The 27,064-nt window shown below is 47.3% G+C and overlaps 1 protein-coding gene across 3 annotated transcripts in view; it reads right to left on the bottom strand.

Annotated features, from left to right (window-relative positions):
- Nucleotides 1–27,064, bottom strand: part of FOXP1 (forkhead box P1) — a 159,379-nt gene that overhangs the window by 91,415 nt on the left and 40,900 nt on the right. The window contains exon 1 of one of the 3 annotated variants that reach the window (XM_036266553.1): nt 8,825–8,879. The exons of the other annotated variants lie outside the window; for them this stretch is intronic. The gene's annotated coding sequence lies outside the window, so the exon portion shown is untranslated. Of the gene's footprint in view, nt 1–8,824; nt 8,880–27,064 lie in introns of those variants that run through there. 3 annotated transcript variants of the gene reach the window in all.

The following is a 27,064-nucleotide window of genomic DNA, read 5'->3' as shown; positions in this document are numbered from 1 at the left end:
GACAGATGTATCTGAATGGATAAATGATCCTTTTAAAAAAGACACCTCGAAGCACAAACTATCACAGTGGTTTCCAGTGGACTTCCACTCAGTGTAGGGCAAACACCAGACACTATCCAAACACCTAACCATCTAGAAATTAACTCCAGTATCTCTCCTGAAAAACATTTTAAATTGTTCAATATGCATTTGGGTGCCAATCACTATCTCGAGCTGCTAAGCTAACATATCACAATAGAAGTTTACTTTTCCTTGAGAGTTGCATCATCATACAGGGAGACTTGATTAAGCAAACAAAGAACCATGTTTAAGGTTTCTTTTTTCCTCTGCGTTTCTTGGATGATGTACAATATAAATATTCTTGAGCCAAATTTCTGATGGTGATGAACAGGAAAATGGACAGGAATAGGGTGGTGTAAGATCTAAACAGGCGATGAACACAAAATTACCAGTGTTAGAACAGAAATCATCATAGAAACATCTTGGTTGTAATTTTTAAAAGAACTATGGAAGCCTGTCAGAAAGGGGTACAAGAAAACTTTTGGGGGCTAATGAAAATGCCCTCATCTTGATTGAAATGGTACTCAAAAGGATGTATAAAATTATCAAGAATTTTTCCAACTGTGCAGGTAAAAGGAGTGCATTTTATAGTATGTAAATGGCACTTCAATAAAATCAATTTAAACAGTTAAGAGGGCTGACATATATAGATAATGTTCAAACCCTTACATGCAGCCAAGAGTTTAAAGCTCCCTTTCCCGTGGTTATTTACTCAATTTCTGTAGTCCTGTGAGGAACGGGAAAGTGAGCTTGGGCCTCTCCTTTGTCCCTGGGGCACTCTGAGGGAGGTGCTGATGAGTTTCAGAGCCTGAAGCAGAGCCAGCCCACGGGAAGGAGAGGGCGAGAAGCCCACAGCTGCCCCTCCACTTGGGGGTCGTCCCCGAAAAATCAGAAGTGGGCTATTACATCTCACCAGCCTCAACTTCGCGTTTACTATCTGAAACCACATTTTCACACCAGTTAGCTCTGAGCCTCCAAAGTGGACTTGAGCTTAATTTACAAATGTGATAAAACTGAGATTCCCTTCCCCAGGCTTCTGCTCCAACATGTCCTGGAAACAGGCTATGGAAAGCTCAGCAAACTCGCCCACTGGCCAGAGCATCACGGCGCAGAAAGAAGGGGACACATAGGGTACGGCTCTAGTTAAAAATCATAGCCTCTGCATCCACTCCCTTAACTCCCAATGTCCAAGTTTTTCATGTGGCCAGTCCCCACTAGCACAGGAATCAAAGGGCGTGCAGTGCCAGCGAGAGCCTCTTACAGCCCACACTTTATTGCCCATTACGACTGAGGTCATTAGCAGCAAGAGTGATGGTGCCGGTCTTAACCTATTGATCACTGTAACTACTATCATTTAATCCTGTGTCGAATGTCTGGAAAGCGGCTAAAGGCACACAAGAGAGAGTGCTCTGGTCTGAGAAATATGGCCGAAGCTCAGAAATTACACTTTGATTCATAAAATCTAGCCAGTGGTTTAAATCAATAGTATTTAAAACAGTCATGTGCGTTTTTAACTACAGTGCTCTAATATTTATGGGCCCCTCTTGGTGATATTCAGTCAAAACTAAAACTTTCTGGCCCCAATTGTAGGCCATCTCCCTGACCCTCCTTGAGAAAAAAAAAAACACATTAATTTCTGATGTTTTCTGTGCTACAAGGCTCGTGCCTTAACTGGGAGTTCAACCTAGGTCTTGATTTCTTTCCCAAATGACAATTTAAATATAATAAAAAAAGATTGTATCCGTGATATTGTAACTACCTTAACTGTTTGAGTATCTAGAAATGAGTATGTTTTCTGAGTTAACAACGAATCCTAGAAGGCAATTTATGAAGAACGAGCATGATTCTGTCTAGCTGCCTGCAGGGATCAGAAATGCAAATTAAACGTGTGGCAGACATTTAAAGAACACACACACACACACACACACACACACACTCACTCTCCCCCCCCCCCCCTGCGGGACACACCACTGACTTACACCACTGGGTGTGGCTCACCCAGGTGTGCATAAATCTGCCCAGTGGCAGAAACACAGCTGAGCCCGGGCGCTCAGAGCTGCTCGCGTGGGCCTGCTGCCACCTCACCACCAGCCACCGGCTGCGCAGCACTAGCAGGCGCCCGGAGAAGCCCGTGCACTGCTGGGCACATTCTGCCCGGCGCAGTTCTCTCACTTCGAGGTGACTTTGTATCATCTGAATGCTAGAAGACCATTCAAATGACACGTATCATTATTTTCTTTTGCTCCTAAGGGGCATGGTAGGTGATGGGAAGGGGAAAAAAATCTAAAAAGCTAACAAATAAAAACACCCATAGAAACAATACTTATTTTTAATCTAGGAGACAATTGGAGGAATTGGGTGGGAGGGGAGAAGACACAATATGAATACTGAAAATAACACGTTGTCATTTCTTTGCTTTCTCTTTAGTTTATACTTATTTATCTACAAGGAAATACTGCCCAGTACATACACACAAATTTGTACATCAGCTTCTTCTCATAATTGCTGTGTGTACAAATAAAAATGAGAAAAGAAAACATTTTAAACACAGTTCTATTTTGAGTAGTCTGGATTAATAATTTAGAAACTATTTTTAATCTCTGGTTTTTCACCACACACGTGTCCTTGGAAACTGGAGCCCACAGACCTCAGGCTGTATTTAGATGATAACTGACCAGGTTAGGAAGTGTTACCTGATTCATCAATAAGAGCAAAACAGATTAAATTAGAAGGCTCCAGAACATCAAAGAAAATGGCTCCACTAAAAAAAAAGGGGGGGGAAAAAGATGCCAAATTCTACAAAACCATACAGGATAGAGCCAGTGCAGAAGGCCCAGCACTGCTGCCCTCAGAAAGACAGCCGTTTTGCTAACTAAGAAGCCAATGGATACGCCTGAAAAGTTAGGAAGCTTCTCTCCATTCCTCGTGGTCTGTAAAAAGAACACACACTGACACACACGCACACACACACACACAGATACCATGCTAGGGTAGCTGTATCATAGAGGAAAGAAAATACATTTCTGACATAATATTTCAGTCTTCAAAAAATAAAAAAGCCCACTATTCATGTGGGAAGTATAATTCTGTTTCATTATAGAATTCTGCTTTTTGTGTAACTCTTTTAGACTTCGCTATTTTGCCACAATACTGTACAAAGCATTAAGGCAGGTAATGGTTATTATATTAATGCAAAATCATCTAAGTAGTGAGTCATTAGCATAACTGTTCTCTCAGTAACAATACAACTACCTATTAAAATTTTAGGAAAAAAAGGCCTCTTTAAAATGCAATTAGCATTTCATTTTTTTTTACCGAGTTGTTTATTACATCCTATCAAGAAAGGCTATCTTTCTGTCGGGAAGGACTGCTCGGCCGAGACGTGCCTGGCAGTGGGAGCTACTCCAGGTGACCAGCCCGAGTGCGCAATCTCTAGCTGAGCTCTTCCAGCTCTTATTCTTTGTCTTTAAATTTTAAAGAGGAGCAGAAACCCCTGTTTGTTCACAGCAGATCAGTGGGACCTGGACTGCTGTCCTCCAACAGCAGAGTCGACAAGGTTCCTCACTGCTTGCCAGCAGAATCCCTTCAGCTCCCATAAATACCAGCTTCATTTGCATAAAAATGTAAAGTTTACATAAATTACATCGCTTCTCCCATTAGCAATTGTTAAATACAGAAAACAATGGAAGCTGAACATGAAAATAATCATCCACTAAACACTGATGTTTTCAACCTAGCAACTAGTGCTACTACTATTATTATTATTTTATTTAAATCGAGAAAAATGCAGATTTTTCCTCCCTCAGTCTCTTTCTCCTGCAGGAGGGATTGAAAACAATTTAGTGCACGTGAATCAAAGCTGCTATGACATTTTATATTAATAACAAAAATCGCTTTTTAAGTGCTGCAAATCAGAGGGGAGAACTATTCCAAGCAAGTAGCTCAGAGAAGCACAGAAGAGGTTCTACCCACAGACTCTGAGCTCCTGAAGAGAAGAGAACAAGGCCCTGGCTCCGGAAGCCTCCATCCTATTTGAGACACACAAACACAATCAGAATAAAGGATAACTTGTAGATATAGTTGTCCATCAACAGATGCTATCGAAGGCAGAAAAACACAATGTTTACGTTTTTGTCAATAAAACATTTCTCTAAAACTAAAAATACAATGTATAGCTCTGCTTTCTTCTTGCTTTAACCAGCACAGAAAATATCATAGGGAGCTTAACGGAAAATATGTATTTTTCCCCTTTATTGAGGTGGAAACAGTACTATAATTGGGCTGAAACAAGCAGGTAGGCCAAAATTAGGTAATTCCAAAGTTGGATAAGGCCTTACTTGGAGTGTCATCTCTCTCTTTTTTAGAATTACAACTTGTTTCTCAAACTGTGCAGTTTCTCACGCCCACTTCCAGCACCTGCACCTCACACATCACAGTCAAGCCAAGGGTGCGAATTAGACTCTAATGAGAAAACATCAGTTGCTTCTTTGACAATCTCACCATTCACTGATTTATTTCTAATGAAGACAAAGCCCAACCAAAAGCTCCCTGTGTGTTAAAGGTCAAAATATGTTCAAAAATACTTAGTAAAACCCAGGCAAATGGGAAAGCTGTGAGGAACCTCTCGTGAAGCGGTGTGACAATTAAGAATAATTGTAAAAAAAGCCATCTTCAGGAGAAAGTATGAGAAATTAAGCTGCCACACTGTAACAGGTTAGATGAAAAAAAAATCAAAATTTAATGTATTCTCTCCTGTGTCATCTTGTTTTGTCAAGACATCAAATAGAATTGGGAAGTACAAAATAACAAGCCCTTGAGAAATCAGAGAAGCCGACCTTTTTGATGTTGTTGATTTACCTTGTTCTCAGTTATTTGAACAATGATGTTTCAGATTTGAGGGCAAGATAAAACTTAAAAATTAAAACATGACACCAAGGCATTCTAAGAAAAGTGCACCACAACATTTAGCATCTTCATACTCTTAACCAGTTTGAAAACGAGGCACTGTGCGTGTTTGCTATTCGTTTTTCTCATTCGAAATTAATTTCTCTTCAAACAGCTGCCGGGGTGGAAGGGGACTCGGAGAAGGTTATTCCTACAATCCCACAGTAGAGGCCCAGCTCAGCTCTTCCCAGATAATTCTGCAGGACTGTTTAGCAAAGAGAGGTACCTGAGCTTTCTTTTTTCTTAAATAAAAGAAAATAAAGCTGAATTTTATGAGGGGAAAAAGTACTGCACACTTTAAAATGGCTAAAACGAATGTCCAGAAATATCATGCTACTTCCAAGAAAAGAAACCTTTCACACTAAACAAAAACAAATTTAGCTCAGGGAGTTAAGACTATCCCCAAAGCTAGCCAGGCAGGGGTACATAAAGCAACACTCTTTTGCACTGAGATATCTACAGCTCATCAGAACATAACTCCTAGACTTAGATTAAATAATGTGTCCAGAGATATGTAAGATCAATGTATCGCAGAACAGCTTTCTCAATTTTCACATAGCTTCTCCTACTAGAGAGTGCACACGGACCAGAAAATGCAGCAGTTAAAAACATGTGTAAAAGGTATTGAAAGTAAATAACCCAGCATTTACAAGCACTAGAATTTGTAAAACTTGGACTGGTTAACAGCTCTTTGGTGATTATAACCGTTGCCGTGGAATTCATATTTTAACATGTAACACACCGAGGCACTGTTTACGTCTTTACTGACTTGAACCATCTCTCGTCATCTGTTGCTGAAATATCCCTTGCTTAACCCACACAGAACTACCTGAGTGGATCCTACTTGGCTATTATATTTGCTCACTACCAAAGAACATAGTTTTAAGTTGTGATGTTCATCTACAACTAAACCACATATAATAAAATGAATTTCTCCAACCTTCCTTTACACCATTTCAAATTTTACTCAAATTTTGTATCAAGCTGAGAAGCTGGTTACAGTATTCTCTCCCAACTGATTCAGAAACACGGTTAACTGGAACACACTTCTGCCACAATAGTCCAGATAAGTCCGAAATTTCACTGCTTTCATTAGTCTGGACTTTAATTTTCCTGTATCTTGCAATGTGGGAGACTAGCTGGAGGGTTGCAGAACTGGTCAGTGTCTTGAAAGAGTTTATCTTTCAAGTGACAGCTCATGACAATGTGCAAATACAAAGCAGTGATGGTGAGGGTTTTGTTTTTGAGGTACACTTAACTGCAAACAAAAAAAAAAATTTCAAGCAACCATTGCTATCACAAGGTTTCTGATGATTTATGGTTTACCAACTGAGCAAGGTTACGCAACACTGAATGCCTTCAGATGCATTATTTCAGCTAGTTGAGATTTAATTAAGATCATAGCCTCTAAAATCCCTGTCAAATGAAAATTCTGAGAAGACAATACACTATATATCCTCATGCAGAATGTTTCCATTCCAGCCTCTGGAAAAATATGAGTTAATCTGCGTTTCTATGGCTGCAGACAAAAGTTCACTAATTTTGTTTTCTTTTGACACTTCAGTTGTTTTCTATTACGTGTCATGAGATCATTCCCTTCCACGGAGGGAAGAAAAACCGAGAGTGAAACGCGCTGCACTTGATATTATCCAACATTATCATAGCTCAGCTATGATGTCATCACATTTTCATATAGTCAGCCTATGCTTCAAGTTTCATTTAATGAAATATGTTTATTTAAAAACAACACAAACAGGAAGCCTACCTTCCTTGAATTACTCAGGTTAAATAATTGGCACGTTCTGCTTCTCATTTTCTTAACTTTTTATCAATTGAGCAGCACATATGGACAGAAAAGGAAGTTCTTAGGGCCAAAAGAAGAATATAAAGCCCATTGCTTTCATACTATAGGCAGTCCTTTTGTGTAAAAAAAAACAAAACCTTTAATCGTTTTCTCCGTATAGATTGGTAAAGAAACAAATTACAATCATGTGGCCCTTCACGTAGACCAGTGTATTTCATTTGCATCATGTTAATATTTGCTGCTTATCTCATGCTTTAGAAATGACAGGTGCTTGCAGTCTGGCCCTTGACAGGCCACTACACAAATAAGTGTGTTGCCTGAAAGGGCTAATGCAGTACTAATGAACAATAAATCAACTTTGATTATCAAGTGTCAGCCGGGCCCATTCGTTCTCAGTTCAGCTCTCTCACATCCCAGAGTCAGTCAGTCAGGTCTCTGGGTAGGCAGTCTGTATTTTGGTTTCATTTTTACACCCTTTTCGCTGAAATGCGTCAGGCAGCAACAAAGAATCACATAAAATAGAAGTAGACTCTTTCTCAATGTATGCAAAGGGTGCCAATTTGGAGAATGTGCTTCTTCTGTCTTCATTTGGTTTACTTAGTGATGAGTCCACATTCAAAAACATTCTTTTAAACAGCAGCAGCAGCAACACATCAAATCCAAAACCAAAATCTGAATGTGACCATGCCTGAGGGCGCTGACGACGACACCCCAGCTCGAACACTTCACCACACACACCACTTGATTGCACACACATTCCTCTTGAAAAATCTACCACCAGAAAAAAGAAAAACCAAGAACAAAAAAAAAAGCAATAAAGGGCTGCTTCTAAAATAAAAACTTCACTTGATTTTTTAAAATTGGCTTTTTTAACACTGACTTCCTAGTGATAAAATAAACGTAATTTATTTTTTCCTTAAGCAGATTAGTCACTGATAGTGTGATTCACATTTTCTGTTATCAGGCTTAATTTTCCCCCCAAATGTGTCACTTTCAGAATGTTGGAATCTATGGAAATTAGGTGATTTGCATTTTTAAATTGGCTTGATTAGACTATTTGGTCTGTGTGGACAGGAACGGAGAATTACTAGATACTGTACTTATAACTGGCAGGCCTCGAAGGAGTTAATCCCAAAGAGGAAGAGTCTATATGTACTTTGCTCTGAAACTTTACCACCCACTTCCTAAAGATCCCCTCCTTTCCATCACAACATTGGGGGGGGGGGGCTTTCCACGGGCCATCTCTGGGGCGGTTTGACAGTACAGTCTGCTGTGTTAGATGGGGAAGGCCATTCCTCACTGAGCAGCACGTCCTCACCCAGAGCCGCACACTCCTTAATTCACCAGCCAAGTAACCGACCGCGGCTGAGGCTCCCCAACCTGCTGGAGTGTCCCTTCCCGCCTGCTTCGCTGTAGGGCTGTGTTCCTCCCCCGCCGCCCCCCACTGAACGTGAACTCCTTCAATTTGAACAGCCACGCTGAAAATAGCCTGTGCAGATATAGAAACAAACCATCAGAAGCAGAGGAACAGCTACACGGGATACACTCAAATGGAAGGCGCCTTGTATATTTCGCACGCTCTAAAAGTGTTAAGAGATCACACCCCAAATACGTCCCCCGAAAGGAGGGACGGCGAGGGCTTTACCAAAGTGGCTGCGTGAAGGCCAGACCCGCAGAGAACGAATCGTGAAGGGAAAGGAGCGCGAGCCGCACAGGCAGGACTTCCTCCAACTCTCAATTACACTCCACCCAACAACATTTAAAAAAAGAGCGAGCGAGAGGGGGTGTCTCTCCGGGCGCACAGGCCTGCGGCTCCTTCCCACCCCTCCACCCCGCTCCCCGCCTCCGCGTCCACAGCGCAACTCCCACCAAGTTGCTCAACAGCGATGGTTCCATTATCTGTTTTAAAGGCTCAACTTAGAAACGCTCGGGCGCTCCCGCCTTCCGCAGCGAGGCGCCGGGAAGCCGCCGGAGCCCGGGGAAGGAGCACGGAACCAGATAATCACAGGGACCCACCTGACACTGTCCATGTAGCCGCCGGGCGCGCGGAGCCGGCGCGAGGCTGGGGCGCGGGGCCCGGCGCGGCGGCGGGCGGCGGGCGAGGGTCCTGCGGCCTCGGTGCGGCGCACTGCACGCGCGGGCGCTCGGCTCGCGGGCTGACACACGCGCCGCGCCGCGCCCCCCGCCCCGCCCGCTCCGCCAATCACAGCCCGCCTGCGAGCGCCGCGCCGCGCCCTCCGCCTCCCACACAATGGGCCCCGCGCCGCCCCGCGCCCGGCTCCGCGGCAGGTGAGCCTCGCCCGCCCCGAGGGCCAGCTCCCAGCGCTCAGCCCTCCGACCGCGACCCGCCTCTGCCAGGCCCGGGCCGCACGCGCATCCCTTTCGGCGGGGTTGCGCGTTGGCGGCGTCTTGGAAACCGACAAAGAGTTGTTCCCCACCTTCCAGAGACACCCGAGGAGACGGGGACCGAGGAGACGGGGCCCGGCGCGCCGGCTGCACGCCCTACGCCCAGAGAAACTGCTTAGACCCAGGACGGTGCGGGCTCAAAGGGGCGCTTTCCTCGAAAACAAGAGAACTTTCGCTTCACGTGGACGGTTTCACTAAGCTGGGCCTCTTCCCCCCTTTCTTCCCCGGAGTCGGGCTCTCCAAAGTGTGCAGTGCCCGCACAGAGCTCCCGACCGGGCAGTGCACGACCACCAGCTCGCCTCGTAGCTAAACCGAGCGGCTTCCCTTCCACAAAGACTCGGCTGAAGAAAGCAACTGACACACGTTCCCTAAGAAATAATTCTTTAAATTCCTTTCTTATTTATACAACAACAGCAACAACAAAAGCTACTCTGTGTAAGCACTTTAACATGACCTCCATCAGAAACAGTCACTAGTCTTTAATGCTATTTAAAGCTGAGTCCCTTGTTTTTTAAAAAGTCACAGATACGCTCAACTCTGTTGGCTCAGCTGCAGGTCTTAGGTGCCAGGCCAGTTTGGTCCATTCCGGCTGCTCCAGAAATCACCTCTCTACTTACCATCTTTAGCTTCAGAGAAAAACTTCTTGGCCTATGCTTAAAACACAAACAAATCATTTTTATTATTTTTCTCAAAATATTCGAGGAAAAAGAGTAGTAACATAAGTACTTATTTTCTTTCGATTAAGAAAGAAAGTCACAAACCCTAAACCAGTAATTCCAGGTTTACTTGAAAGTATTGTTCCATTTTAGGTGTGAAAATTCAGGTTACTACAAACCAGAAAGCATATTGATAAAATTTCCAATGGATCCCAGGCCTGAATTTCAATAAGGTTAGCAGGGGAGCAGACAAGCCCCCACTAATCTGGCTGCAGAAGAGACCAAAGCGCCCATTTACTATCAGCTCGTGGTAAATGGGGTCCAGCACAGCGACCTTCCACCCTGAAGCGCTTCTGTGTCAGATAACAGACTTATTAATGGAATTTTTCAGGTTAGGAAAATATGACCCCACCCTCTCATGAATATTCATTAGAGAATCAAGGGCGGTCTTTTAAGGGGAAGAGGGACCTTAGATCTGCCCAAATTTACCAGAATCTTAAGAGTTCTGAATCTTAAAGAGACAAGGCACTCCTCTGGGAGGGGCTGCAGGACCCCAAAGACAGAAAACAAAACTTTAGCAAATTCTCTTCAACCAATGCACAGTGAGAGAGTGGAAATGGTCATTTCAAAATACAGTACACATGTAATTTTTTTCAAAGGTATTGTAATTATTTTGAGATTTAATGTCTGCGAACAAAATGGGGTACACTTTGAATAAGCAATTCATTTTTTTAAACAAGTTTTTCATGAGGCATCCATAAAACTCATGCAGACTTTTACAAGTTTAACTACCTCATTTTCAGGTCAGTGTTTATCAGCTCATAGTCTCTAGGAGCATCAAAACGAACAGTAAACAAACAAACAAGCAAACAGCAGACATCAGAGACGCCTGTGACGCAGCTGTGGACTTGAGGCTCACACAGCATCATTAGAGTGATGCAATGCAGCAGTTACACAAGTACTAAGTGGCATGCTGTTGGTGTTGGGCTCCTGGGGCCACAGAGAGGGGAGATCAGTGGGAGCAGGAGAGGTCTGGGAAGGCTGCTTGGGGTTGGTGGTGTTTAAAGGACAGGTGGCTGGCTTGTAAGGGGAGGTGACAGTGTGGAGAGGGAAGTGTAAGCTTAGCTCGGAGGACACCTAGAGCCCTCCCTGCCCTTTCTCCAACGTGACACAGTAACTCAGAGACTACTTCTGGGCAAAAAAGTGCACCACCAGTGACAAAGCTGGACAAGCTGCGTATGCCCAGGCCATTCTGGTGAATTCTGGACTCTCAGGATCCCTTCCATGTGGTTCTGTCTACCTGCCCTGCTCTTGGGATTCACGAACAGGAACCTTCCACTTCAGAAGTACAATAGAAAACGTAAAACTTAGTTACTTATAAAACTTAGTTAATGCCATTTATTCATTACTAGCATGGCCTTCTAGAAAGGCCAAAAAGTAGAAAGGTATTTGGATTTGGGGAGGGGGTGGGTAGAATTGGTTACTCAGCCATAGGGTCTCATTTGGTTTTCAAAACTTGAATGGGAATTGCAATCCCCATTTTATAGAGGAGGAAACTGAGGTTCAGAGAGGCAAAGTGTTTTCACACACAGTACCACAGGTCCCATGGGGAGCAAACACTGAACAGTTGCAGAAAAAGAGAAGCCATCATCAAATGAAATTAGTAGGGGCTGCTGTTTAAGAAAGAGTGAAAGAAATGCCAAGTACTGCACTTAAAAATATTTTTGATGCCCGCATTCTAAAACCCACAACAGACATAGCCCTTGTTCAAACACCACACATCAAGAAACCTATCAGTTGCCACCTATCAGAGTCCACTGTGCTGGTGGCTGTGTACTTAGGAGCAGATCACTGCAATCCCACACCAAGCTCTAACCACCAAATAACACACCTGGGACTGAAAGCACGTGTTATGTTTGGTTCTGCTGAGCTTTAGCCTTGACCACAGAAGAAGGTGAAAGGTTTTACTGCCCATCCGAGCTGAGAACGAAGGGAAGAGTCAGGAGGAGGCGCCTGGACTTGACCCCGCGTACTGACCAACACACAGCAGTGCGGGGCCCAGAGCTGCCGGCCCCACGAGGTCCAGCTCCAGCCGAGTTGCTGCTCTGCCAGAAGCTGCTTGGACGTAACCAGAGAAAGATGTGAATGGACACCAGCTCCCGTATTTCTAGCAACACTGAGAGCGGGAGACCTGCCCAGATAGTCAGTTATGGAACCATGTTCTCTTAGGCGGTGACTGCAGGGTCTGTTGCTGGAAAGTTGATTTGCCAGAGTCAGAGAAATAAAAATGGATAAACAATTTGATGGGTCAGAAAATGAACTGCATGATGAGAGGCCAAAACCTTTATTCAATTCTCCATATTCTTCCAAACAGAATAGGTGTTAGCACCTATTTCTCTCCCTTTTCCAATTAGTACAGGGGAGTACCCAGAACACATCCTGAAATGACAAAGAGATCTGATCACGAATTCTGTTGCTAGAAAGAAAGCCCTGAAACGAGGATGCAAAATCCAGGCCCCTTGTCCAGCGAGGGCTTGAGGGCTGCCCAGGGCGGCCATCTCTCCAGCGGGCACCCCGCTCTCCCGCCACTTCAGACCTTTCCAGAGACTGTCAGTTCGAGTTATTAAATCACAACGGCAATACCCAATTCCTAAGATTTGGGTGTTTGTCTCCAAGGAGCCACTGTTCCTTCTTGATTTAAGTGGTACTTTTACGTAAGAACATAAATCAATACATCATTCATGTTCAGGGAGTGAAGGCAGGTAGCTCCATACTGACACTGTGTATGTTGCTGTCTGCGCTGACAATGAAGGTACTAATTATGCTGTTTTTCTTCTGTGCCTGCGTGGCCAGGGGAGAAGAGTGAGTTCTCACCGTTCTTCAGGAGTTTAAATTTCTGTTTATGACATCCTCCCAATTCCATTAGTATCCTCACTGCAATGTTTGATAATGCCAGTGTTCCTGGTTAATTCACAGGTATATGGCACAACTTGTCAACCTTCAGGTGACTTAGGAATATGAGGGCTATATAAACTATACCCCCCAAATCTCTCATTCTAAATGTAAAGACATTCATAAGACTATACCCCCCACTAGTAAACAAAGTCACATATGGGGAAAAAAAAAGGCAAAATCTCGTCCTAACTTTGCATCTGATTGATAGTCACAGGTCTCAGGATAGAACTATATACTCCCCTGTTTACTGTAATGTAAAATGTATTACTGAACTGCTTCTCCCATGGGTTACAGATGGTTACACGGCAGTGCAGAGTTCTTAAAAGGTGCATGTTTCAGGGAAGGAAAGCATCTCCCACAGAGCATCATCCTTCAGATATCAAGAAAAGAGATTCACTACCCCCACTGAGTGAGTCCCCGTCTCCTGGCAAACAGCGACAGCATGCGCCCACACGCACCCCTCGGTTCTGAGCACAGCCAGAACTGGGTCACTGAAGGGGGAAGGAAAGATGGCTCTGAGGGATGAAATCACATTCGAATTTTTTTAACGTTTAATTATGTAGAAATCGCTGAATACCAGATAAAGGCGACTAGCCACCTTTATTTAGTAAAGTCAGCGTTTCTGGAGACCTGTCGTGTGGCGACAGGAGGTGTCCCAGCTTGCCCTCTGAATGGGCTCACAGGTCTGCCTTCAGGCAAGGCCACCCTTCTGTGACCCTAGGCTGACACACCCTCACGTCAAAACCTTCTTTACGCCTGCCCTCTGCTGGTAAGCCAGCCAGAATTAGGAAATTTCAACCACCTCAACTTATTTAAGACAACTTTTAAAAGCTGGAGAGAGAAGAGACACGTAATGAACTGTTAACTGGAATATATAAATTAAGACACTTTAAAAATGGAGGGGGGGCACCGCTGGTGAAATACGGCGCTTTCGGTGTAAAAACGCACATTCGTCTATTCTATTGCCGCTGGCTCACAGCACGGGAGTGCCAAACCCTATATCTTAGCTCGCCTAAGAGAACAACCTGTATTATGTTGGGCTCCTTGCCTTCTCTTTTGCTCACTCTCCAGGGAGAGCATGTCGGCACATTTTCAATAAAACACCTTCTTAGCAGTGAAGGGCCACTGTTCCCATTTCAGTGGTCCCCGAGGTTTCATGATACAGGATGTTTCACTGACTCGCAGCTCAGCATTTCCTCTGGCATTCATGAGATCCACATGGGGGGCAGGGGCAAAGAAGGGCTTTCACCTACCCTCTGTTGAAGCAGGAAAGGAGAACCTCGACATTGGCTGGGCAGCATGGCTCATACAGAGCAGGTTGGCGCCCCCACCTGTGTGACCCCATCCCCGTCCCTGCCACCAGAACTAGGCCAGCCTGCAGGAGGTTCGGTCATTAGGGGGATTTTCCACACCAGCCAAAGGGGGGCCGGGACTTAGCAGGGTGAGTCCCATCCTTGTCAATGGGAAGCCCAAGCCCCACAAATCCCTGCATGCCGGTTCAGAAATACGTCTCCGAGATGGGAAAATGGAGCTTAGCAGTTGCAACCTCAAAAGCATTTGGGAAGTAGCACTCTTGACAGCGATTTAGATGCCGAGTAGATGCTCTTATAAAGAACACCCAATCCAGCTGACAGTAAACCTTACACTGGGGAAGCCCTGCAGGGCTGTGGAATCCCCTCCAAAGATAATTGCCTTCCACAGGGTGTGGCATAGAAACCACCGCACAGAAAACATCTTCTGGGCCCGATGGCTCTCTCTGAGCTCTCTTCCCTTAAAGTCACAGATCTCTGCGCGAGCTCGCGCATGCTCTCTCTCTCTTTCTCAGCTTTAAGAGCAGCCAAGCCTTGTCTTCCTTTGTAGAGAGGAGTTCTAGGCTAGATCTTGGGGGCTAGTGAGCAGGGGTTGGGGGTGCTCAGCCCTGGGGCAGAGCCCGAAGCCCACATCAGGCTGACACCTTTGTCTCTACATCCCACTTGGAAGGCTCCTGTGGTCTCAGCAGCTCCAGGCGGGACTCACCCTGCAGACTCAGAGGCACCCTGAGCTCCTCCAGTCCTGTGGCCTCCCGCGCTGCCCGAGGGGCGGTACGACCTGGGCTCTAAGGGACATTGTCCTGAAATAACAGTGTGCCAGTCCGCAATCACTTCACCTCTGAACAAACAGGAATGAAACACTCTCTCTAGTTTATTTAATAACAACAACTGTCATTGCTGATGGCTGGTCATGTACCCAGTACACATTTCACCGAGCAGAGGGCTAACCTCTATGCATTTTCTCGCTTCCAGTTAAAGCCCCATATACAACTGCCAGGCCCTGGTGGTGGCAGCAATGGGGGGGGGGGGGGGGGCGTAGGTGGTTGGAGTGTCATCCTGTGCACCAAAAGGTCGTGGGTTTGATCCCCAGTCGGGGTGTGTTTGGGAGGAAACTGATCAATGTTCATCACATTGATGTTTCTGTCTGTCTCTCTAAAAATCAATGAAAACATATCCTCGGGTGAGATTTTAAAAAAACGACCAGCAACATGGTTTTAAAAATATAAACAGAAGTGTAGAGCTTGAGGATCTTGGGCATCCTCTCATGTCAATGGTAAATCAGGGAACAAACTGAGAAAAGAAAAAATGCTTTTGGAAAAACAACTCAAAAGCCTTATTCTGGTCCCTCTCTAGGTCACGGCCTGTGGAACATCGACAACGGGCTGAGAGGGGCACGCCGTGCTTAGGTCTGCTGGCAGGGCTGCAGCCCGGCTGACACCCGTTCTTTGTCCTTGGGGTCCTTCCCTGTTCTCTGACCACTCGAGTTTTTCTCTCTACCACACCTGCTCCCAGCAAATGATTTTCTGAATCTCTGGTCTTACCGCCCAAGCGACTCCCCTGCTCTGTCTGTTCCATTCAGGAAGGAGGCCGGAGGTGAGCCCCTCTGTGTGTGAGGGGTTTCTGTGGGCGGTGGCATTTCCTCTGCAGGCTGAGGCACAGGTAATGTTTAGATTGGATTTCAAGGGAAATTGGGAAGGAAGCACAGTACCTATCTCAGAGAGAGCAGGCTCCTCTTGAGATCCAGAAAGTCGTCTTGAGAAAATGCATGTAGAAAACCAAGTTGCAGGCCAAGTATTTACTTTCTATTGCTGCAAACGGCCTCCCATCCCACGGAGCAGCAGGTGAGGCCAAGGGCTCTCAGGTCACACAGAACTTCCCTCGTTTCTCAAAGGCATTGTGTGTGAATAACAGGAGAAAGTCTGATTGATCTTAATTAAATTTAGTGATGTCCAATTTTGATATAGGTAAGGACACATCTATATGATGTCACAACCCAACAGGCCAGACCTTCGCAATCAGGAGCTCCGCAGTGGGCTGTCCTCTGACACCCTTCTGTCCGTTCGCCATCCCACGGCACTTTGACCTTGTCTACTGTGCACTCGCTCCCGACTTCCTGCTGGCCCGGCACACGCCATATAACAGCAGCAAGAGTAACACCCTGCCCCGCTGGCCAGACTTCTGAAGTAGCAGCCCCCCCCCCCCCCCGTACTGTCTCATGGTCACTCACAAACAGGATCCTATTCCACCCACTGGCCTCGGGGGTATGAGGCGTGTGGATCTGATCCAGCCTCTGTCACAGAACAGCAAAGCACGGAGTCACAAAGGTTCACTGTGTATCCCCTCCTCTGTAGAGTGGGGAAAATGATCTACCTGATGTTTCTCTTACTATTTTTTAACCCATTTTCCCTGATTTGAGAGCACAGGTGTGAATCCTTGACCCAGGGATGGCAAGCACCGGGTCCACGAGTGTCCACCTGCAAAGTGTCCTACGTTTGCAGTTGTTTGGGGACCTATCCGAGGATGCGATTCTCTCCTCCAGAGCTCAGTTTTCCACATTAGAGAGCCTCTCATCACTGCTACGGACGGGGCAACTTGGAGATCGGAGCTAAGCAGAATCACAGAGGGCTGGTGCTGGGAAGAGAATGGCTGAGAAACACAGAACATATTCACGGGGAGCTCACGATGGGTCTGGCACTTCCCACAGTGTCTCTCAATCCTTAGACCAACCCTGCAGAGGAGGCATGGTTGTGGAAACGGATGAGCCAATGTCGCACAGCTGGGGAGGGCACATGCGGACCTGAATGGCTCCAGACCAGGTTTCTGCCTTATGTGCCAAGCTGGAGACTGGCTGGACTGGAGCTGAGCCTGGAGGACAGCGAGCACCCTGGGCTCACTCCCTTGGAAAACAGAGGTAACCCAGAGTCACCGAGTCATCGGCAGGGAGGGAACCTGAGATACCCCAAAGGCAAAATTCCAAAATTCTCTGCTTCTTACAAGCATCCGCAGGGACAACCCTAGCTGACCACACTAACAGGACACGGTGCTGCCTCTGTATGTGCCCACCAGGCTGGTCAGGTTAGAGGGTGGAACAGGGCTCAGCACGCTATGTCCTTGATCAAGGAGCTTCTCACACTCTCATCTCCGCTGCTGAGAAGAGAAACACAGACAGACAGGCGGACAGACTTCCCTCCTCTGCTCCTGACCTGTTACTGAAGCCCAGGCAGGGTCCAGGCGCTCTGGCCGGGATGGTGCCCGAGCTCTCCGACGAAGCATCACGGTGCTGGGGCTTATCCTGTCCCAAATCATCAGAGGCGCCCAGTCAGTTCGGTTGGGCAGCTCTGCAGAGGCTGCCGTGGACCCTGTTGCTGGCCGCACGGTTTTCTGACTGTGCTTTTCGTAAATCACAAATCTCTGTGCTCAGGTTCCTTTTCTGTAAAAGGAACTAATCCTCCTACTTCCCGCCGAGGGCTGCTCTACAGATAAATGAGATCTGAATGGGTCAGTGCCTGGCACACTGTCTAAGTGCTGAAATGTTTCCTAACGCTATTACTGCTGGTACTCGCCGCTTTTTCTTTAAAATTGTTTTTTCTTTATTGATTCTAGAGAGAGAGGAAGGGAGGGAAAGAGAGATAGAAACATCGATGAGAGAGAACATCGATTGGCCGCCTCCTGCATGCCCCCCACTGGGGATCTGGCCTACAACCTGGGCATGTGCCCTGACTGGGAATTGAACCGGCAACCTCTTGGTGCCTGGGATGATGCTCAATGCACTGAGCCACATGGGCCGAGCCTCACCACTTTTTCTTTAATCTCCTTTTCTTATAATGAAACACCCCAAGACAACATGTTTTTGTGTTCTTGTTTCGGGGAGTAGGGGGTACGGATCCAGACTCCAAACCTGAGCTGCGCAGCTGCTCTTTCATGCGGCCAATTCCCGCAAGAACTTGGGCTTGTTGCCAGCCCAGGCTGATGGCAGCCCCGCCTCTGTGTCCAGGCTAGCAGGGTGTCACACCCGGCACCGGCCATCACTTGGGTACGTGAAGTTGCTGTTTGTTAAAGTCTGGGGTCTGGGTGGGGGTCTTCTCTGGGTGCCGAGCAGATGGAGGCTTGTTAACAGGAGACCTAAGTTATGGGACCCTCAGCCTATGTTTCTGTGATGTTCTGTGGCTTTTGTCTCTGGGAAGGAAAGGCCAATGGTGGGCCCCCGCGACCATGGCTTCAAAGGGCTCGGCATGCACTCACTTCCACATCAGTCATGCTTCAGAGACCCCATGAAATGATGCTAAGATTCCTTTCAAAATGCCCAGGACTCACAGTACCCAAGGGAAGGGTGGGCTCTCCTGGTGCTCAGAGAGTGCATGGCACGGGACCAGCAGCGTCGATCGCTTTGGAATTCAAAGAGAGACACGCAGGGCAGGGAGCAGAGAAGGACATGGCACTTCTACAGTAAGACAGGGATTGTGCTGAATACTTAAGGGCGGTGCCCAGCCTGGTGGCTGGGCAGGGAGGGTGGGCACGGCGTGTGCACACTCACATGGGAATCACCAAAAGCTGGAGCTGGGGCTCGGAAGGACTGAACAAGGCTAGGTGATCGCAATGGGGGCTGTGGCTCCCCGCCTTTGAGATGAAAGACTGTTTCTTCTTTCCCCAATTTCTTATCTCAAAACGGTCTTCCTCTCTTCCGATCCGCCTTCCTCCTGTCTCCCTGTTACTGATTCATGTGCCCAGCACTTAACCATCTCTCCCAGCCTGGACCTCGGCTGGCTCAGACACACTTGCCCCGGTCTGGAGAGCTCAGTGTTTACTTCAATCCTGGCATGCTCTCAAAGCGATGGTCTGATCTTTCTCACCTGCGGATCTGGACGCAGGGCATGTGGGACGTACCTTGCAGTTTTTGGAGGGTGAGTCTGACATTCCACCAGGGGTCGGGAACACTAGCATCATGTCGAAGAGCATGGACTCGGGGGTTAGACATCTCGGTCACCAAAGGGATGTCAGAGAGTGGACACCTCACACAAGGAGGCAGGACAAAAGCGTGAAGAGGACATGAACTCACCAGGGGCCGAGGACGTGCGGTCAGTGCGTGGGGCCCCTGGCTCGCCCCGCCCTCCCTCTGCACAAGCCTCCCGCTGCTGAACAACGCAGTCCAGTCTTGGGGCGCCTTCTCCAAAAGCCTCGGCGGTGCTGGGGTGAAGGCGGCCCTGTTAATCCGTGGTCCCTTCCTTTGAGCTGAGTGGGGCAGGAAGAACAAGGGAGTGCTGTCTAGCTCTAGAAATGCAACGCTACAGAAAAGGAGAAAGAAGCCACAGGAAGTCTGAACAACACGCACTCCTGTTAGGCAAATCCTCCTCCTCAAAAGACAGACAAGCCCACGAAGAGAGTGGAAGAGACCACTTGCCAGCGTCACCAGCTCACCACCCAGGCCACTGAGCGTGGGTCCCCTGCTCCCACATCCCCGGCACACGCTGAGCATCTGGGCGCCTCACCGAACACTGAACTAGTTCACCAGATGCTGGAAAGGGGGCCCTGGACATAACAGCCCTGTGGCATACATTTGATGAATTTATGAACAAAAATAAACAAAGACATGAATGAATGTCTCCTTCGCTTACCCTTCTTTCTCTCCCTTCTCTGCACATTCCATTATGTTCCAGGCACATGTTTTCGCTAAACCATGAGCTATCCCCTTTCCTCTCTCAGCGTGTGGCGCACACCGCAGAGCGCAAGGAAAGGTGCCCGAGGCTCCTCGGCCCTGTCCCGGTCACTCTGCCCTTCCCCCCACGGCCTTGGTGCCCCCTCCCCTTAAAGCGTTAATGGTTTCTGGGGATTTTCAAACACAGCCAGCACCTGATATGCGGTATGTATACAAGGCCTCCAGTCCAGTCTACCGCAGTCCTTTCGAACACAGCCTGGCAAAGCCGGTGCCATCGGTGTCGTCCAGAGAAGGGTAGGCCTTGATCCCTCTGTCCTGCTGGTACAGGGGCGGGTCCTTGGTGCCCCGCTCTACCAAGTCACCCTGGCTCCTACTGCAGCCTCTGTCACACCCTAACTGTCACCTGAGCTGCTGGCAGTTGGAGATCCATTCTGCGCATGTGCCATGGTCTGGCCTTGCTTTAAATCTCATCCGATATCTTTCTCATCTTCGTCTAGACTTTTAGCTGACTGAGGTCTTTTTAAAAGATTGTGATTCTCCCTGGCCAGTTTGGCTCAGTGGTTAAAGCGTTGGCCTGCGGTCCAGAGAGATCCGCGTTCGGTTCCCACTAAGGGCATGTACCTCGGTTACAGTTTGTCCCCAGCCCTGGTTGGTCGTGCAGGAGGCAGCCACTCGATGTGTCCCTTTCGTGTCGATGTCTGTCTGTCTGTCTCTCTCTCTCTCTCTCTTCCTCCCTCCCTCCCTCCCGCTCTATCTGAACAAAAAATGGAGAAAGTGTCCTCGGGTGAGGATAAAAGATAAATAAATAAAATAAATAAAAGATTGTGATTCTTCATCTCAGAATATGAACTCTCACCTCTCTTTTCTCAACACACACTTTTGTCACCTCTCAATTCCTCAGGCTCACTCTCTGAATGTACCCCTCAGTTCTGTAACCGCATGCTATCCACTGGGGTGCCCCACAGCCCTGGCCATGCCCGAGGCCCTTCTGTGCCAGGGCCGCTGTGCCCGCTGCGCCTCGGCACGGGCCCAGCACCCTCACCCCCGACTGGTGCTGGCATCGTAGCAGGAGCTTCAGACACGACCGCTCTCGGCGCAGAAGGAACAGCCCTACTTAACCTACGGCCAGGCCGTTCCGTAGGCGAGACAGTGAGGTTGGTATGCACGGCGAGGACCCCGTCACCGGGAACAGCATTTAACAGCAGTGCCTGGAAAGGTTAAACACATGTGGAAAACACCCTAGTCGTTCCAAGCGGGACCCCGAGTCAGGTCTCGAGCCTCTGTTTCTTGCGTCTCACTCATGTGGACGGGCCTCCCAATCAATCACCTCTCCTGCCCGCGTTCTTTCCCCTCTCCGCAGAAATGGACGTGGCTCGAGAAATTTCCAAATTAAAACCTGGCAATGGTTTCTATATTCTTGTTTCCTAAACCTATAAATCAAAACTGTCTAAACAGGTCATAAATGTTCCTCGGCAATATAATGGGAAACGCTCTGATTTATGGCACTGGTAGAATAATTTTAAATAATTACATAAGAGTTTAGAAAAATGCAATTAACACCTTTACAAGTTTTTTGAGATGAAAATGAATCTCTGGAGATGACTGTTCCAAAACATGAAGATAGTTAGAAAATACAAATAAAGCTACAAGATGCAACTGTGTGGACGACACTGCGAGACGGGACAGGGCTCTATCCACAGGGGGTCCCTGGCAGGACCCACAGCTCAGGCTTTGACTCTGCGCCGTATCACGTGATAGCAACTCGCTTGCGCATGTCATCACTGAACATCAACAGTAGATCAACAAATAAACACCTCCCTGCTAGACAGCCGGGTGGATGCCCTCCCTCTGGGCTGGCCCCACCCTCCCCACGTGGGCTCTGGAACACTCCAGACCCTCCTTTCCTTCCTCTTCTCTTCATCTGGGGTCATCTCCTCCTTCAAAATCCAACCTTCCACAGATGAAGTCACTTCAAACATCCTTTCTTACCCCTCACCTCTCCGGGTACCAAAGAAAGGCTTATCATCTCTGAGTTTCCTTCTTCAGACTTAGCAAGCAGTAGTAGTTATGTCTTTACCCAAATAACTGATTCCTCAAACTCACTTAGGCTAACAACCTTGCCCTCTGTCCCTCACTCAATACTCTTCACTGGGGCCCACCGCACCACACCCTCTCGAAGCCCGCACCTCCACTGTCAACTCTGGAAGCAGTCTGACCAGGCCATCTAGACTCAACCCACGTTAAACCAAGTGTGCAGCTTGATGTCACCTGTGCCTCATCCTCTAGATTTGTCCTGGATTAGAACACTATGCAGTACTGCAGGACTTGACTTTCCTAGGTTTTTCTCAGCTCCAGTGGGAATTTGAAAAGTGCACAACACGCCACAATTCATATGCAGAAGTGGCCCCAGGTCCCTGTGCTTTCAATCACATTCACTACGCTCAGTGACTAAATGAAGAAACCCTCAGCCACCACCCTGGCCATGAGAATGAAGAAAACCACTTAGAATCACAGAAACTATGATCTGGAATAGATTTAGAGATCATTTTAATCCCACCCCCTCATTTTCCAGATAAGAAAATGCATGCCCTGGAAGGAAAAATGACTAGCCAAAGGTCATACACCTAAGCAGTTACTGGCAGAACCAACACCAGAACCCAAGACTTCTGACTCCTAATTAAGCATTCTTTCCATGGCCTCACCCACCTGGCAGGCACATAAATGAGGAACCACAAAAGCTAAAACAATCAGCCTCCAACACAACACTTTTTTTTTCGTTGGGGAGTAAGTAGAAGACAATGGTCTTTCTGTATTGTTGCAATCAGCAGTGCTTTTTATTTTAACTATAAATTATGAATGAAAAATACATTTAATTATTAACTTAAGGCATGTGACACAAAGAATTAAGTCACCCTCCACTGTCTAAAATCCACGTAACTGCCCTGGCCGGTTTGGCTCAGTGGTTAGAGCGCCGGTCTGCGGTCCAGAGAGACCCAGGTTCGGTTCCCACTGAGGGCATGTATCTCGATTGCAGTTTGTCCCCGGCCCTGATTGGGTTGTGCGGGTGGCAGCCACTCGATGTGTCCCTTTCACGTCGATGTTTCTCTCTCTCTCTCTTCCTCCCGCTCTATCTGAACAAAAAATGTCCTCGGGTAAGGATAAAAATAAAATAAAATAAAATAAAATAAAATAAAATAAAATAAAATAAAATCATGTAACTGTATTTGGCCATTAATCTAGAGCTGAGGTGTCCAACAGGGTAGACACTGCTTACATGTGGCTATTTAAGTTTAAATTAATTACAATAAATACAAACTAAAAAGTCAGTTTCTCAGTCACACTAGCCACACCGAAGTGCCCGACAGCCATCACAGCTAGAAACTCCCCCACTGGACAGAGAACACACGAAACACCCCCACCGGACAGAGAACACACGAAACACCCCCACCGGACAGCAAACACACGAAACACCCTCACCGGACAGCAAACACACGAAACACCCCCACCGGACAGCAAACACACGAAACACCCCCACCGGACAGCAAACACACGAAACACCCCCACCGGACAGCAAACACACGAAACACCCTCACCGGACAGCAAACACACGAAACACCCCCACCGGACAGCAAACACACGAAACACCCTCACCGGACAGCAAACACACGAAACACCCTCACCGGACAGCAAACACACGAAACACCCTCACCGGACAGCAAACACACGAAACACCCCCACCGGACAGCAAACACACGAAACACCCCCACCGGACAGCAAACACACGAAACACCCCCACCGGACAGCGAGCACACGAAACAAACACCCCCACTCTGCTGAAGTTCCATCAGACGATGCGGCCAGTCCCGAACATGCCAGTCCACGAATGAGCATGATGGGGAACCATTCCGAAGATGAATTAAGATTTTGAAATACAGACTTTTTCCAGCAACAAGGAACTAGCAAAAATATTCTAGGCCAACTGTGTTTGGTTTCTGGTGAGGAAAGTCAGTCCTAGAACATTTATTTACACTTGTCTCCCAAGCTTTACCAGCAGTTAGTCACAGGGCTGGATTGAATGTCAAGTGGCACCACCCATGGAAGCAGTTTTCACACTAAACTTGCTGACTGGCTGAACACGAATAACATGGTACAACCGACCGACCCGCTTGGAGATGATGAGGGGCAAAATGTCTATACAGCCAAAAGGAAACCAAGGTACAACAATTTATCCTGGACCTATGTGATTTCCGCTGACCCAACTCTATTCCAGGGGACAGAGAGCTCAGTCCGAGCCAATCAGCGTATTCTCCGCCCTGTTCCACAGAGACCTGGTTCAGTCCATCCAGACTTGCTGGAGTTGAGGGTAAGAGATGTGCTGTTTGCTGCAGGGGTTGTTCAGCTATAAATGTGTGAGTCTGGACTCTCCAAGGCCACCTTGCTCCGCACAGGGGAACCGGACACATGAAGCCAACACAAAGGACAGCCCGACAAACACGGAGCCAGGCCAAGTCCTGGTCTGAGCTGTGTCTGCGGCCAGGCTGCCCCAGGAACTTTGAATCTCAGTGAGACAACACTTTCCATCACTAACCAGTCTACTAACCAGGTTCTGACATTTGCATGTGGAAAGGTCCTGACTAATACAGGTGCTCTTTCCACAAGGAGAGTAGGAAGTAGCTATATTAGTACTTCCAACCTTGAGAAGCAAGAGGGAAGCACCAGTTTCAAAGCGCCCGATGGCAGCTGAGGTCTGGTTCAGGTAATGCCCTTCTGGAAGGGATTCCCCAAGTCAACCCCAACTGTACGCAAACTATCCCAGCCACGCATCGATCACTAGGTTTCAATTGAAAAACATATGCATTTTTTTTTCCATCACTCAATTTACAAGTTTCTTATCATGATAGGCTTGTGACATCACTTTAAAATTCAGTGAAGCGTCTTCTATTCAAAAATCGTGGGAATTTCAAGCCATTTTCAACATCTAAAAAATACAGAGAAATCCCACCAAGGGCTCATGATGAAAGCTGACTCAGACATCTTGGTCCAGTGGCTCCACTCACAGTTCTTCGCTGTCCCTCTCCACAGACCCTGCCCTGGCTCCTCGCTCTTGGGTCTGTTTCTCCTTTTCCCTGAATTCGTCCTTCAAGTTTCACTTTTATTCTGGGTCCAATTTGCCAAACTGCGTCAATCTCACTCTCATCAAGTCCGACACTACATAACTCACACTGCCGGTGAGCGCTGCTCCACGTAACCACGGGAGCGCACGGTCGTCCGGGCCCTTTCGCAGCGTCCGCAGTGAGCCACGCTGACCGCACTGCGACCAGGCTGCTTCCCCAGACTAACCGCCCTTAAATAAACTTAAAAAAAAATAAAGGCTTTGAATCCTCTTTTAAAAAATTATTTTCAAAAATTAATCACTGTTTAAACATATAGATTTGGACACGGAGCAGCTGCTGTCCACTGGGCCTTGTGTATGTATCTCATTCCACGACGCTCGTCCAGCTCCTCCATGGCCCGAAGCCATGGTGTCCTCCACTTAGACTTCTTCACGTTGCTTCATTAATATTCAGCATTCCAAAATTTCATTTACTTTCCTGTTATTCTAGCCCAAGATTAGTGAGGTCCTATGGCTTATGATTTTTACTAATAATGAATATTAACTTCGTGGGTTTTAAAAACATCTTCTTAATTTTAATCTTTTAAAAATTGGTTTTAGAGAGAGAAGCATGGATTTGTTCCACTTATTTACGTATTCATTGGTTGACTCTTTTATGTGCCCTGAGCAGGAATCGAACCCACAACGTTGGTGTATTGGGTGACGCTCTAAGCAACTGGGTATCAACTTGGTGTTTTAAAGTCATCATGAAAAATTCCACCAAGTTCTCAACACGTTATTGATAAGTGTGTGTCACATGCTGGTGTCTCCGGCTGGATGTTTTATGTTCCAGTTTTAATTTTTCCTTACCTTAAGCTTGTGAGGTGGGTATCATTTATAGCCATTTTATAGACACACAAACACAAGTGAAAAGGTCAAATGTCCTGCTTGCGGTCACAGTGGCAGGTCAGGTGTCAGGCATCGTTCCTGTGTCTCTAAAGACTAAACTAATTCTTTTTTGTTTTTATCCTCACCCAAGGACAGTTTTGCATTTTATCTTCAGATAGAGTGCGGGGAGTTGGGGAGGGGGAAACATCGATGTGAGAGAGACACACCGAGTGGCTGCCACCCACACGACCAGGGCCGCGGACAAACTGCAACCGAAGTACATGCCCTTAGTGGGAACCAAACCCGGGTCTCTCTGTACCTACCGCAGGCTGACGCTCTAACTGCCGAGCCAAACCGGCTGGACTAATTCTTTTGACTCCATGGCCAACAATTCTAAAACTTGACCTAAATTTATCATACTGAAAGCTTTCGTAATGGTTTTCTTTGACACCAAAATGCAGCGTCTCCTGTTGGCAGCTGGCCTTTTCCATCTCGTGTCCTTGGGCGAGGGGCACAAGGAGACTCTGCCCTCTGGCTGCCCCGCAGCGCTCGTCACACAGCCAGGAGCACAGTGAGTCCACATCAGAGATTTGCGAGCCCTGCCCAGAAGAGGGTCTGCTAATTCGCCCCCATGTGACAATGCAATATACCAAGGTCATCATTTTGCAGTGGATTGAGAGAAAGTGTGGCCCTGGCCGGGGGTTCAGGTGCTGGAGCACCATCTGGTACAGCCCAAGGCTGCAGGCTTGACTCCTGGTCAGGGTATGTACGTAGGCTGTGAGTTTGATCCCCAGGTGGGGTGCAAAGGGGAGGCAACTGATCAATATTTCTCTCTCTCTCTCCCCCTCTTCCTCTCTAAAATCAATAAAAATATCCTTGGGTGAGGATTTTTAAAAATTGTGTGTTTGGGGGGGGGGGGGTGGAGGCAGGGGACTCATTTAACAAATGTCATGTTAGTTTTATCCTTGGAGAATCGGGAATAGTTGTTGCCTTTGCGGATCACCGGTGTCTCCGGCTGGTGGAGAGAAGGGCTGCAATCCTAGGCAAGAGAAGCCAACTCCAGTCTCCCGAGTCAGTCAGTGACGGCAGGGATTAACATTCTGAGTTCTGCCTGGCCAGGCACTTTCCAAGAATGTGCCTCTTCCAAACTGTGAGCAAATCTACGGTGACCCTGGGCTGCAAACTCCTACCCCAGAGCAAAGCAGGCAGGCGGGCCATGCAGTCGGAAGCTATCTGATCGCCACCTCACTGCGTGCTAGTCGCGTCTGTAACACGGTCTGCGGGCGCTGCAGGCTG

The sequence above is a fragment of the Molossus molossus genome, unplaced genomic scaffold (genome assembly GCF_014108415.1).
Source record: "Molossus molossus isolate mMolMol1 unplaced genomic scaffold, mMolMol1.p scaffold_m16_p_18, whole genome shotgun sequence".
Classification (NCBI taxonomy): domain Eukaryota; kingdom Metazoa; phylum Chordata; class Mammalia; order Chiroptera; family Molossidae; genus Molossus; species Molossus molossus.
The sequence above is the reverse complement of the archived record's forward strand: the minus strand, read 5'-3'. Positions and strand labels throughout refer to the sequence as shown.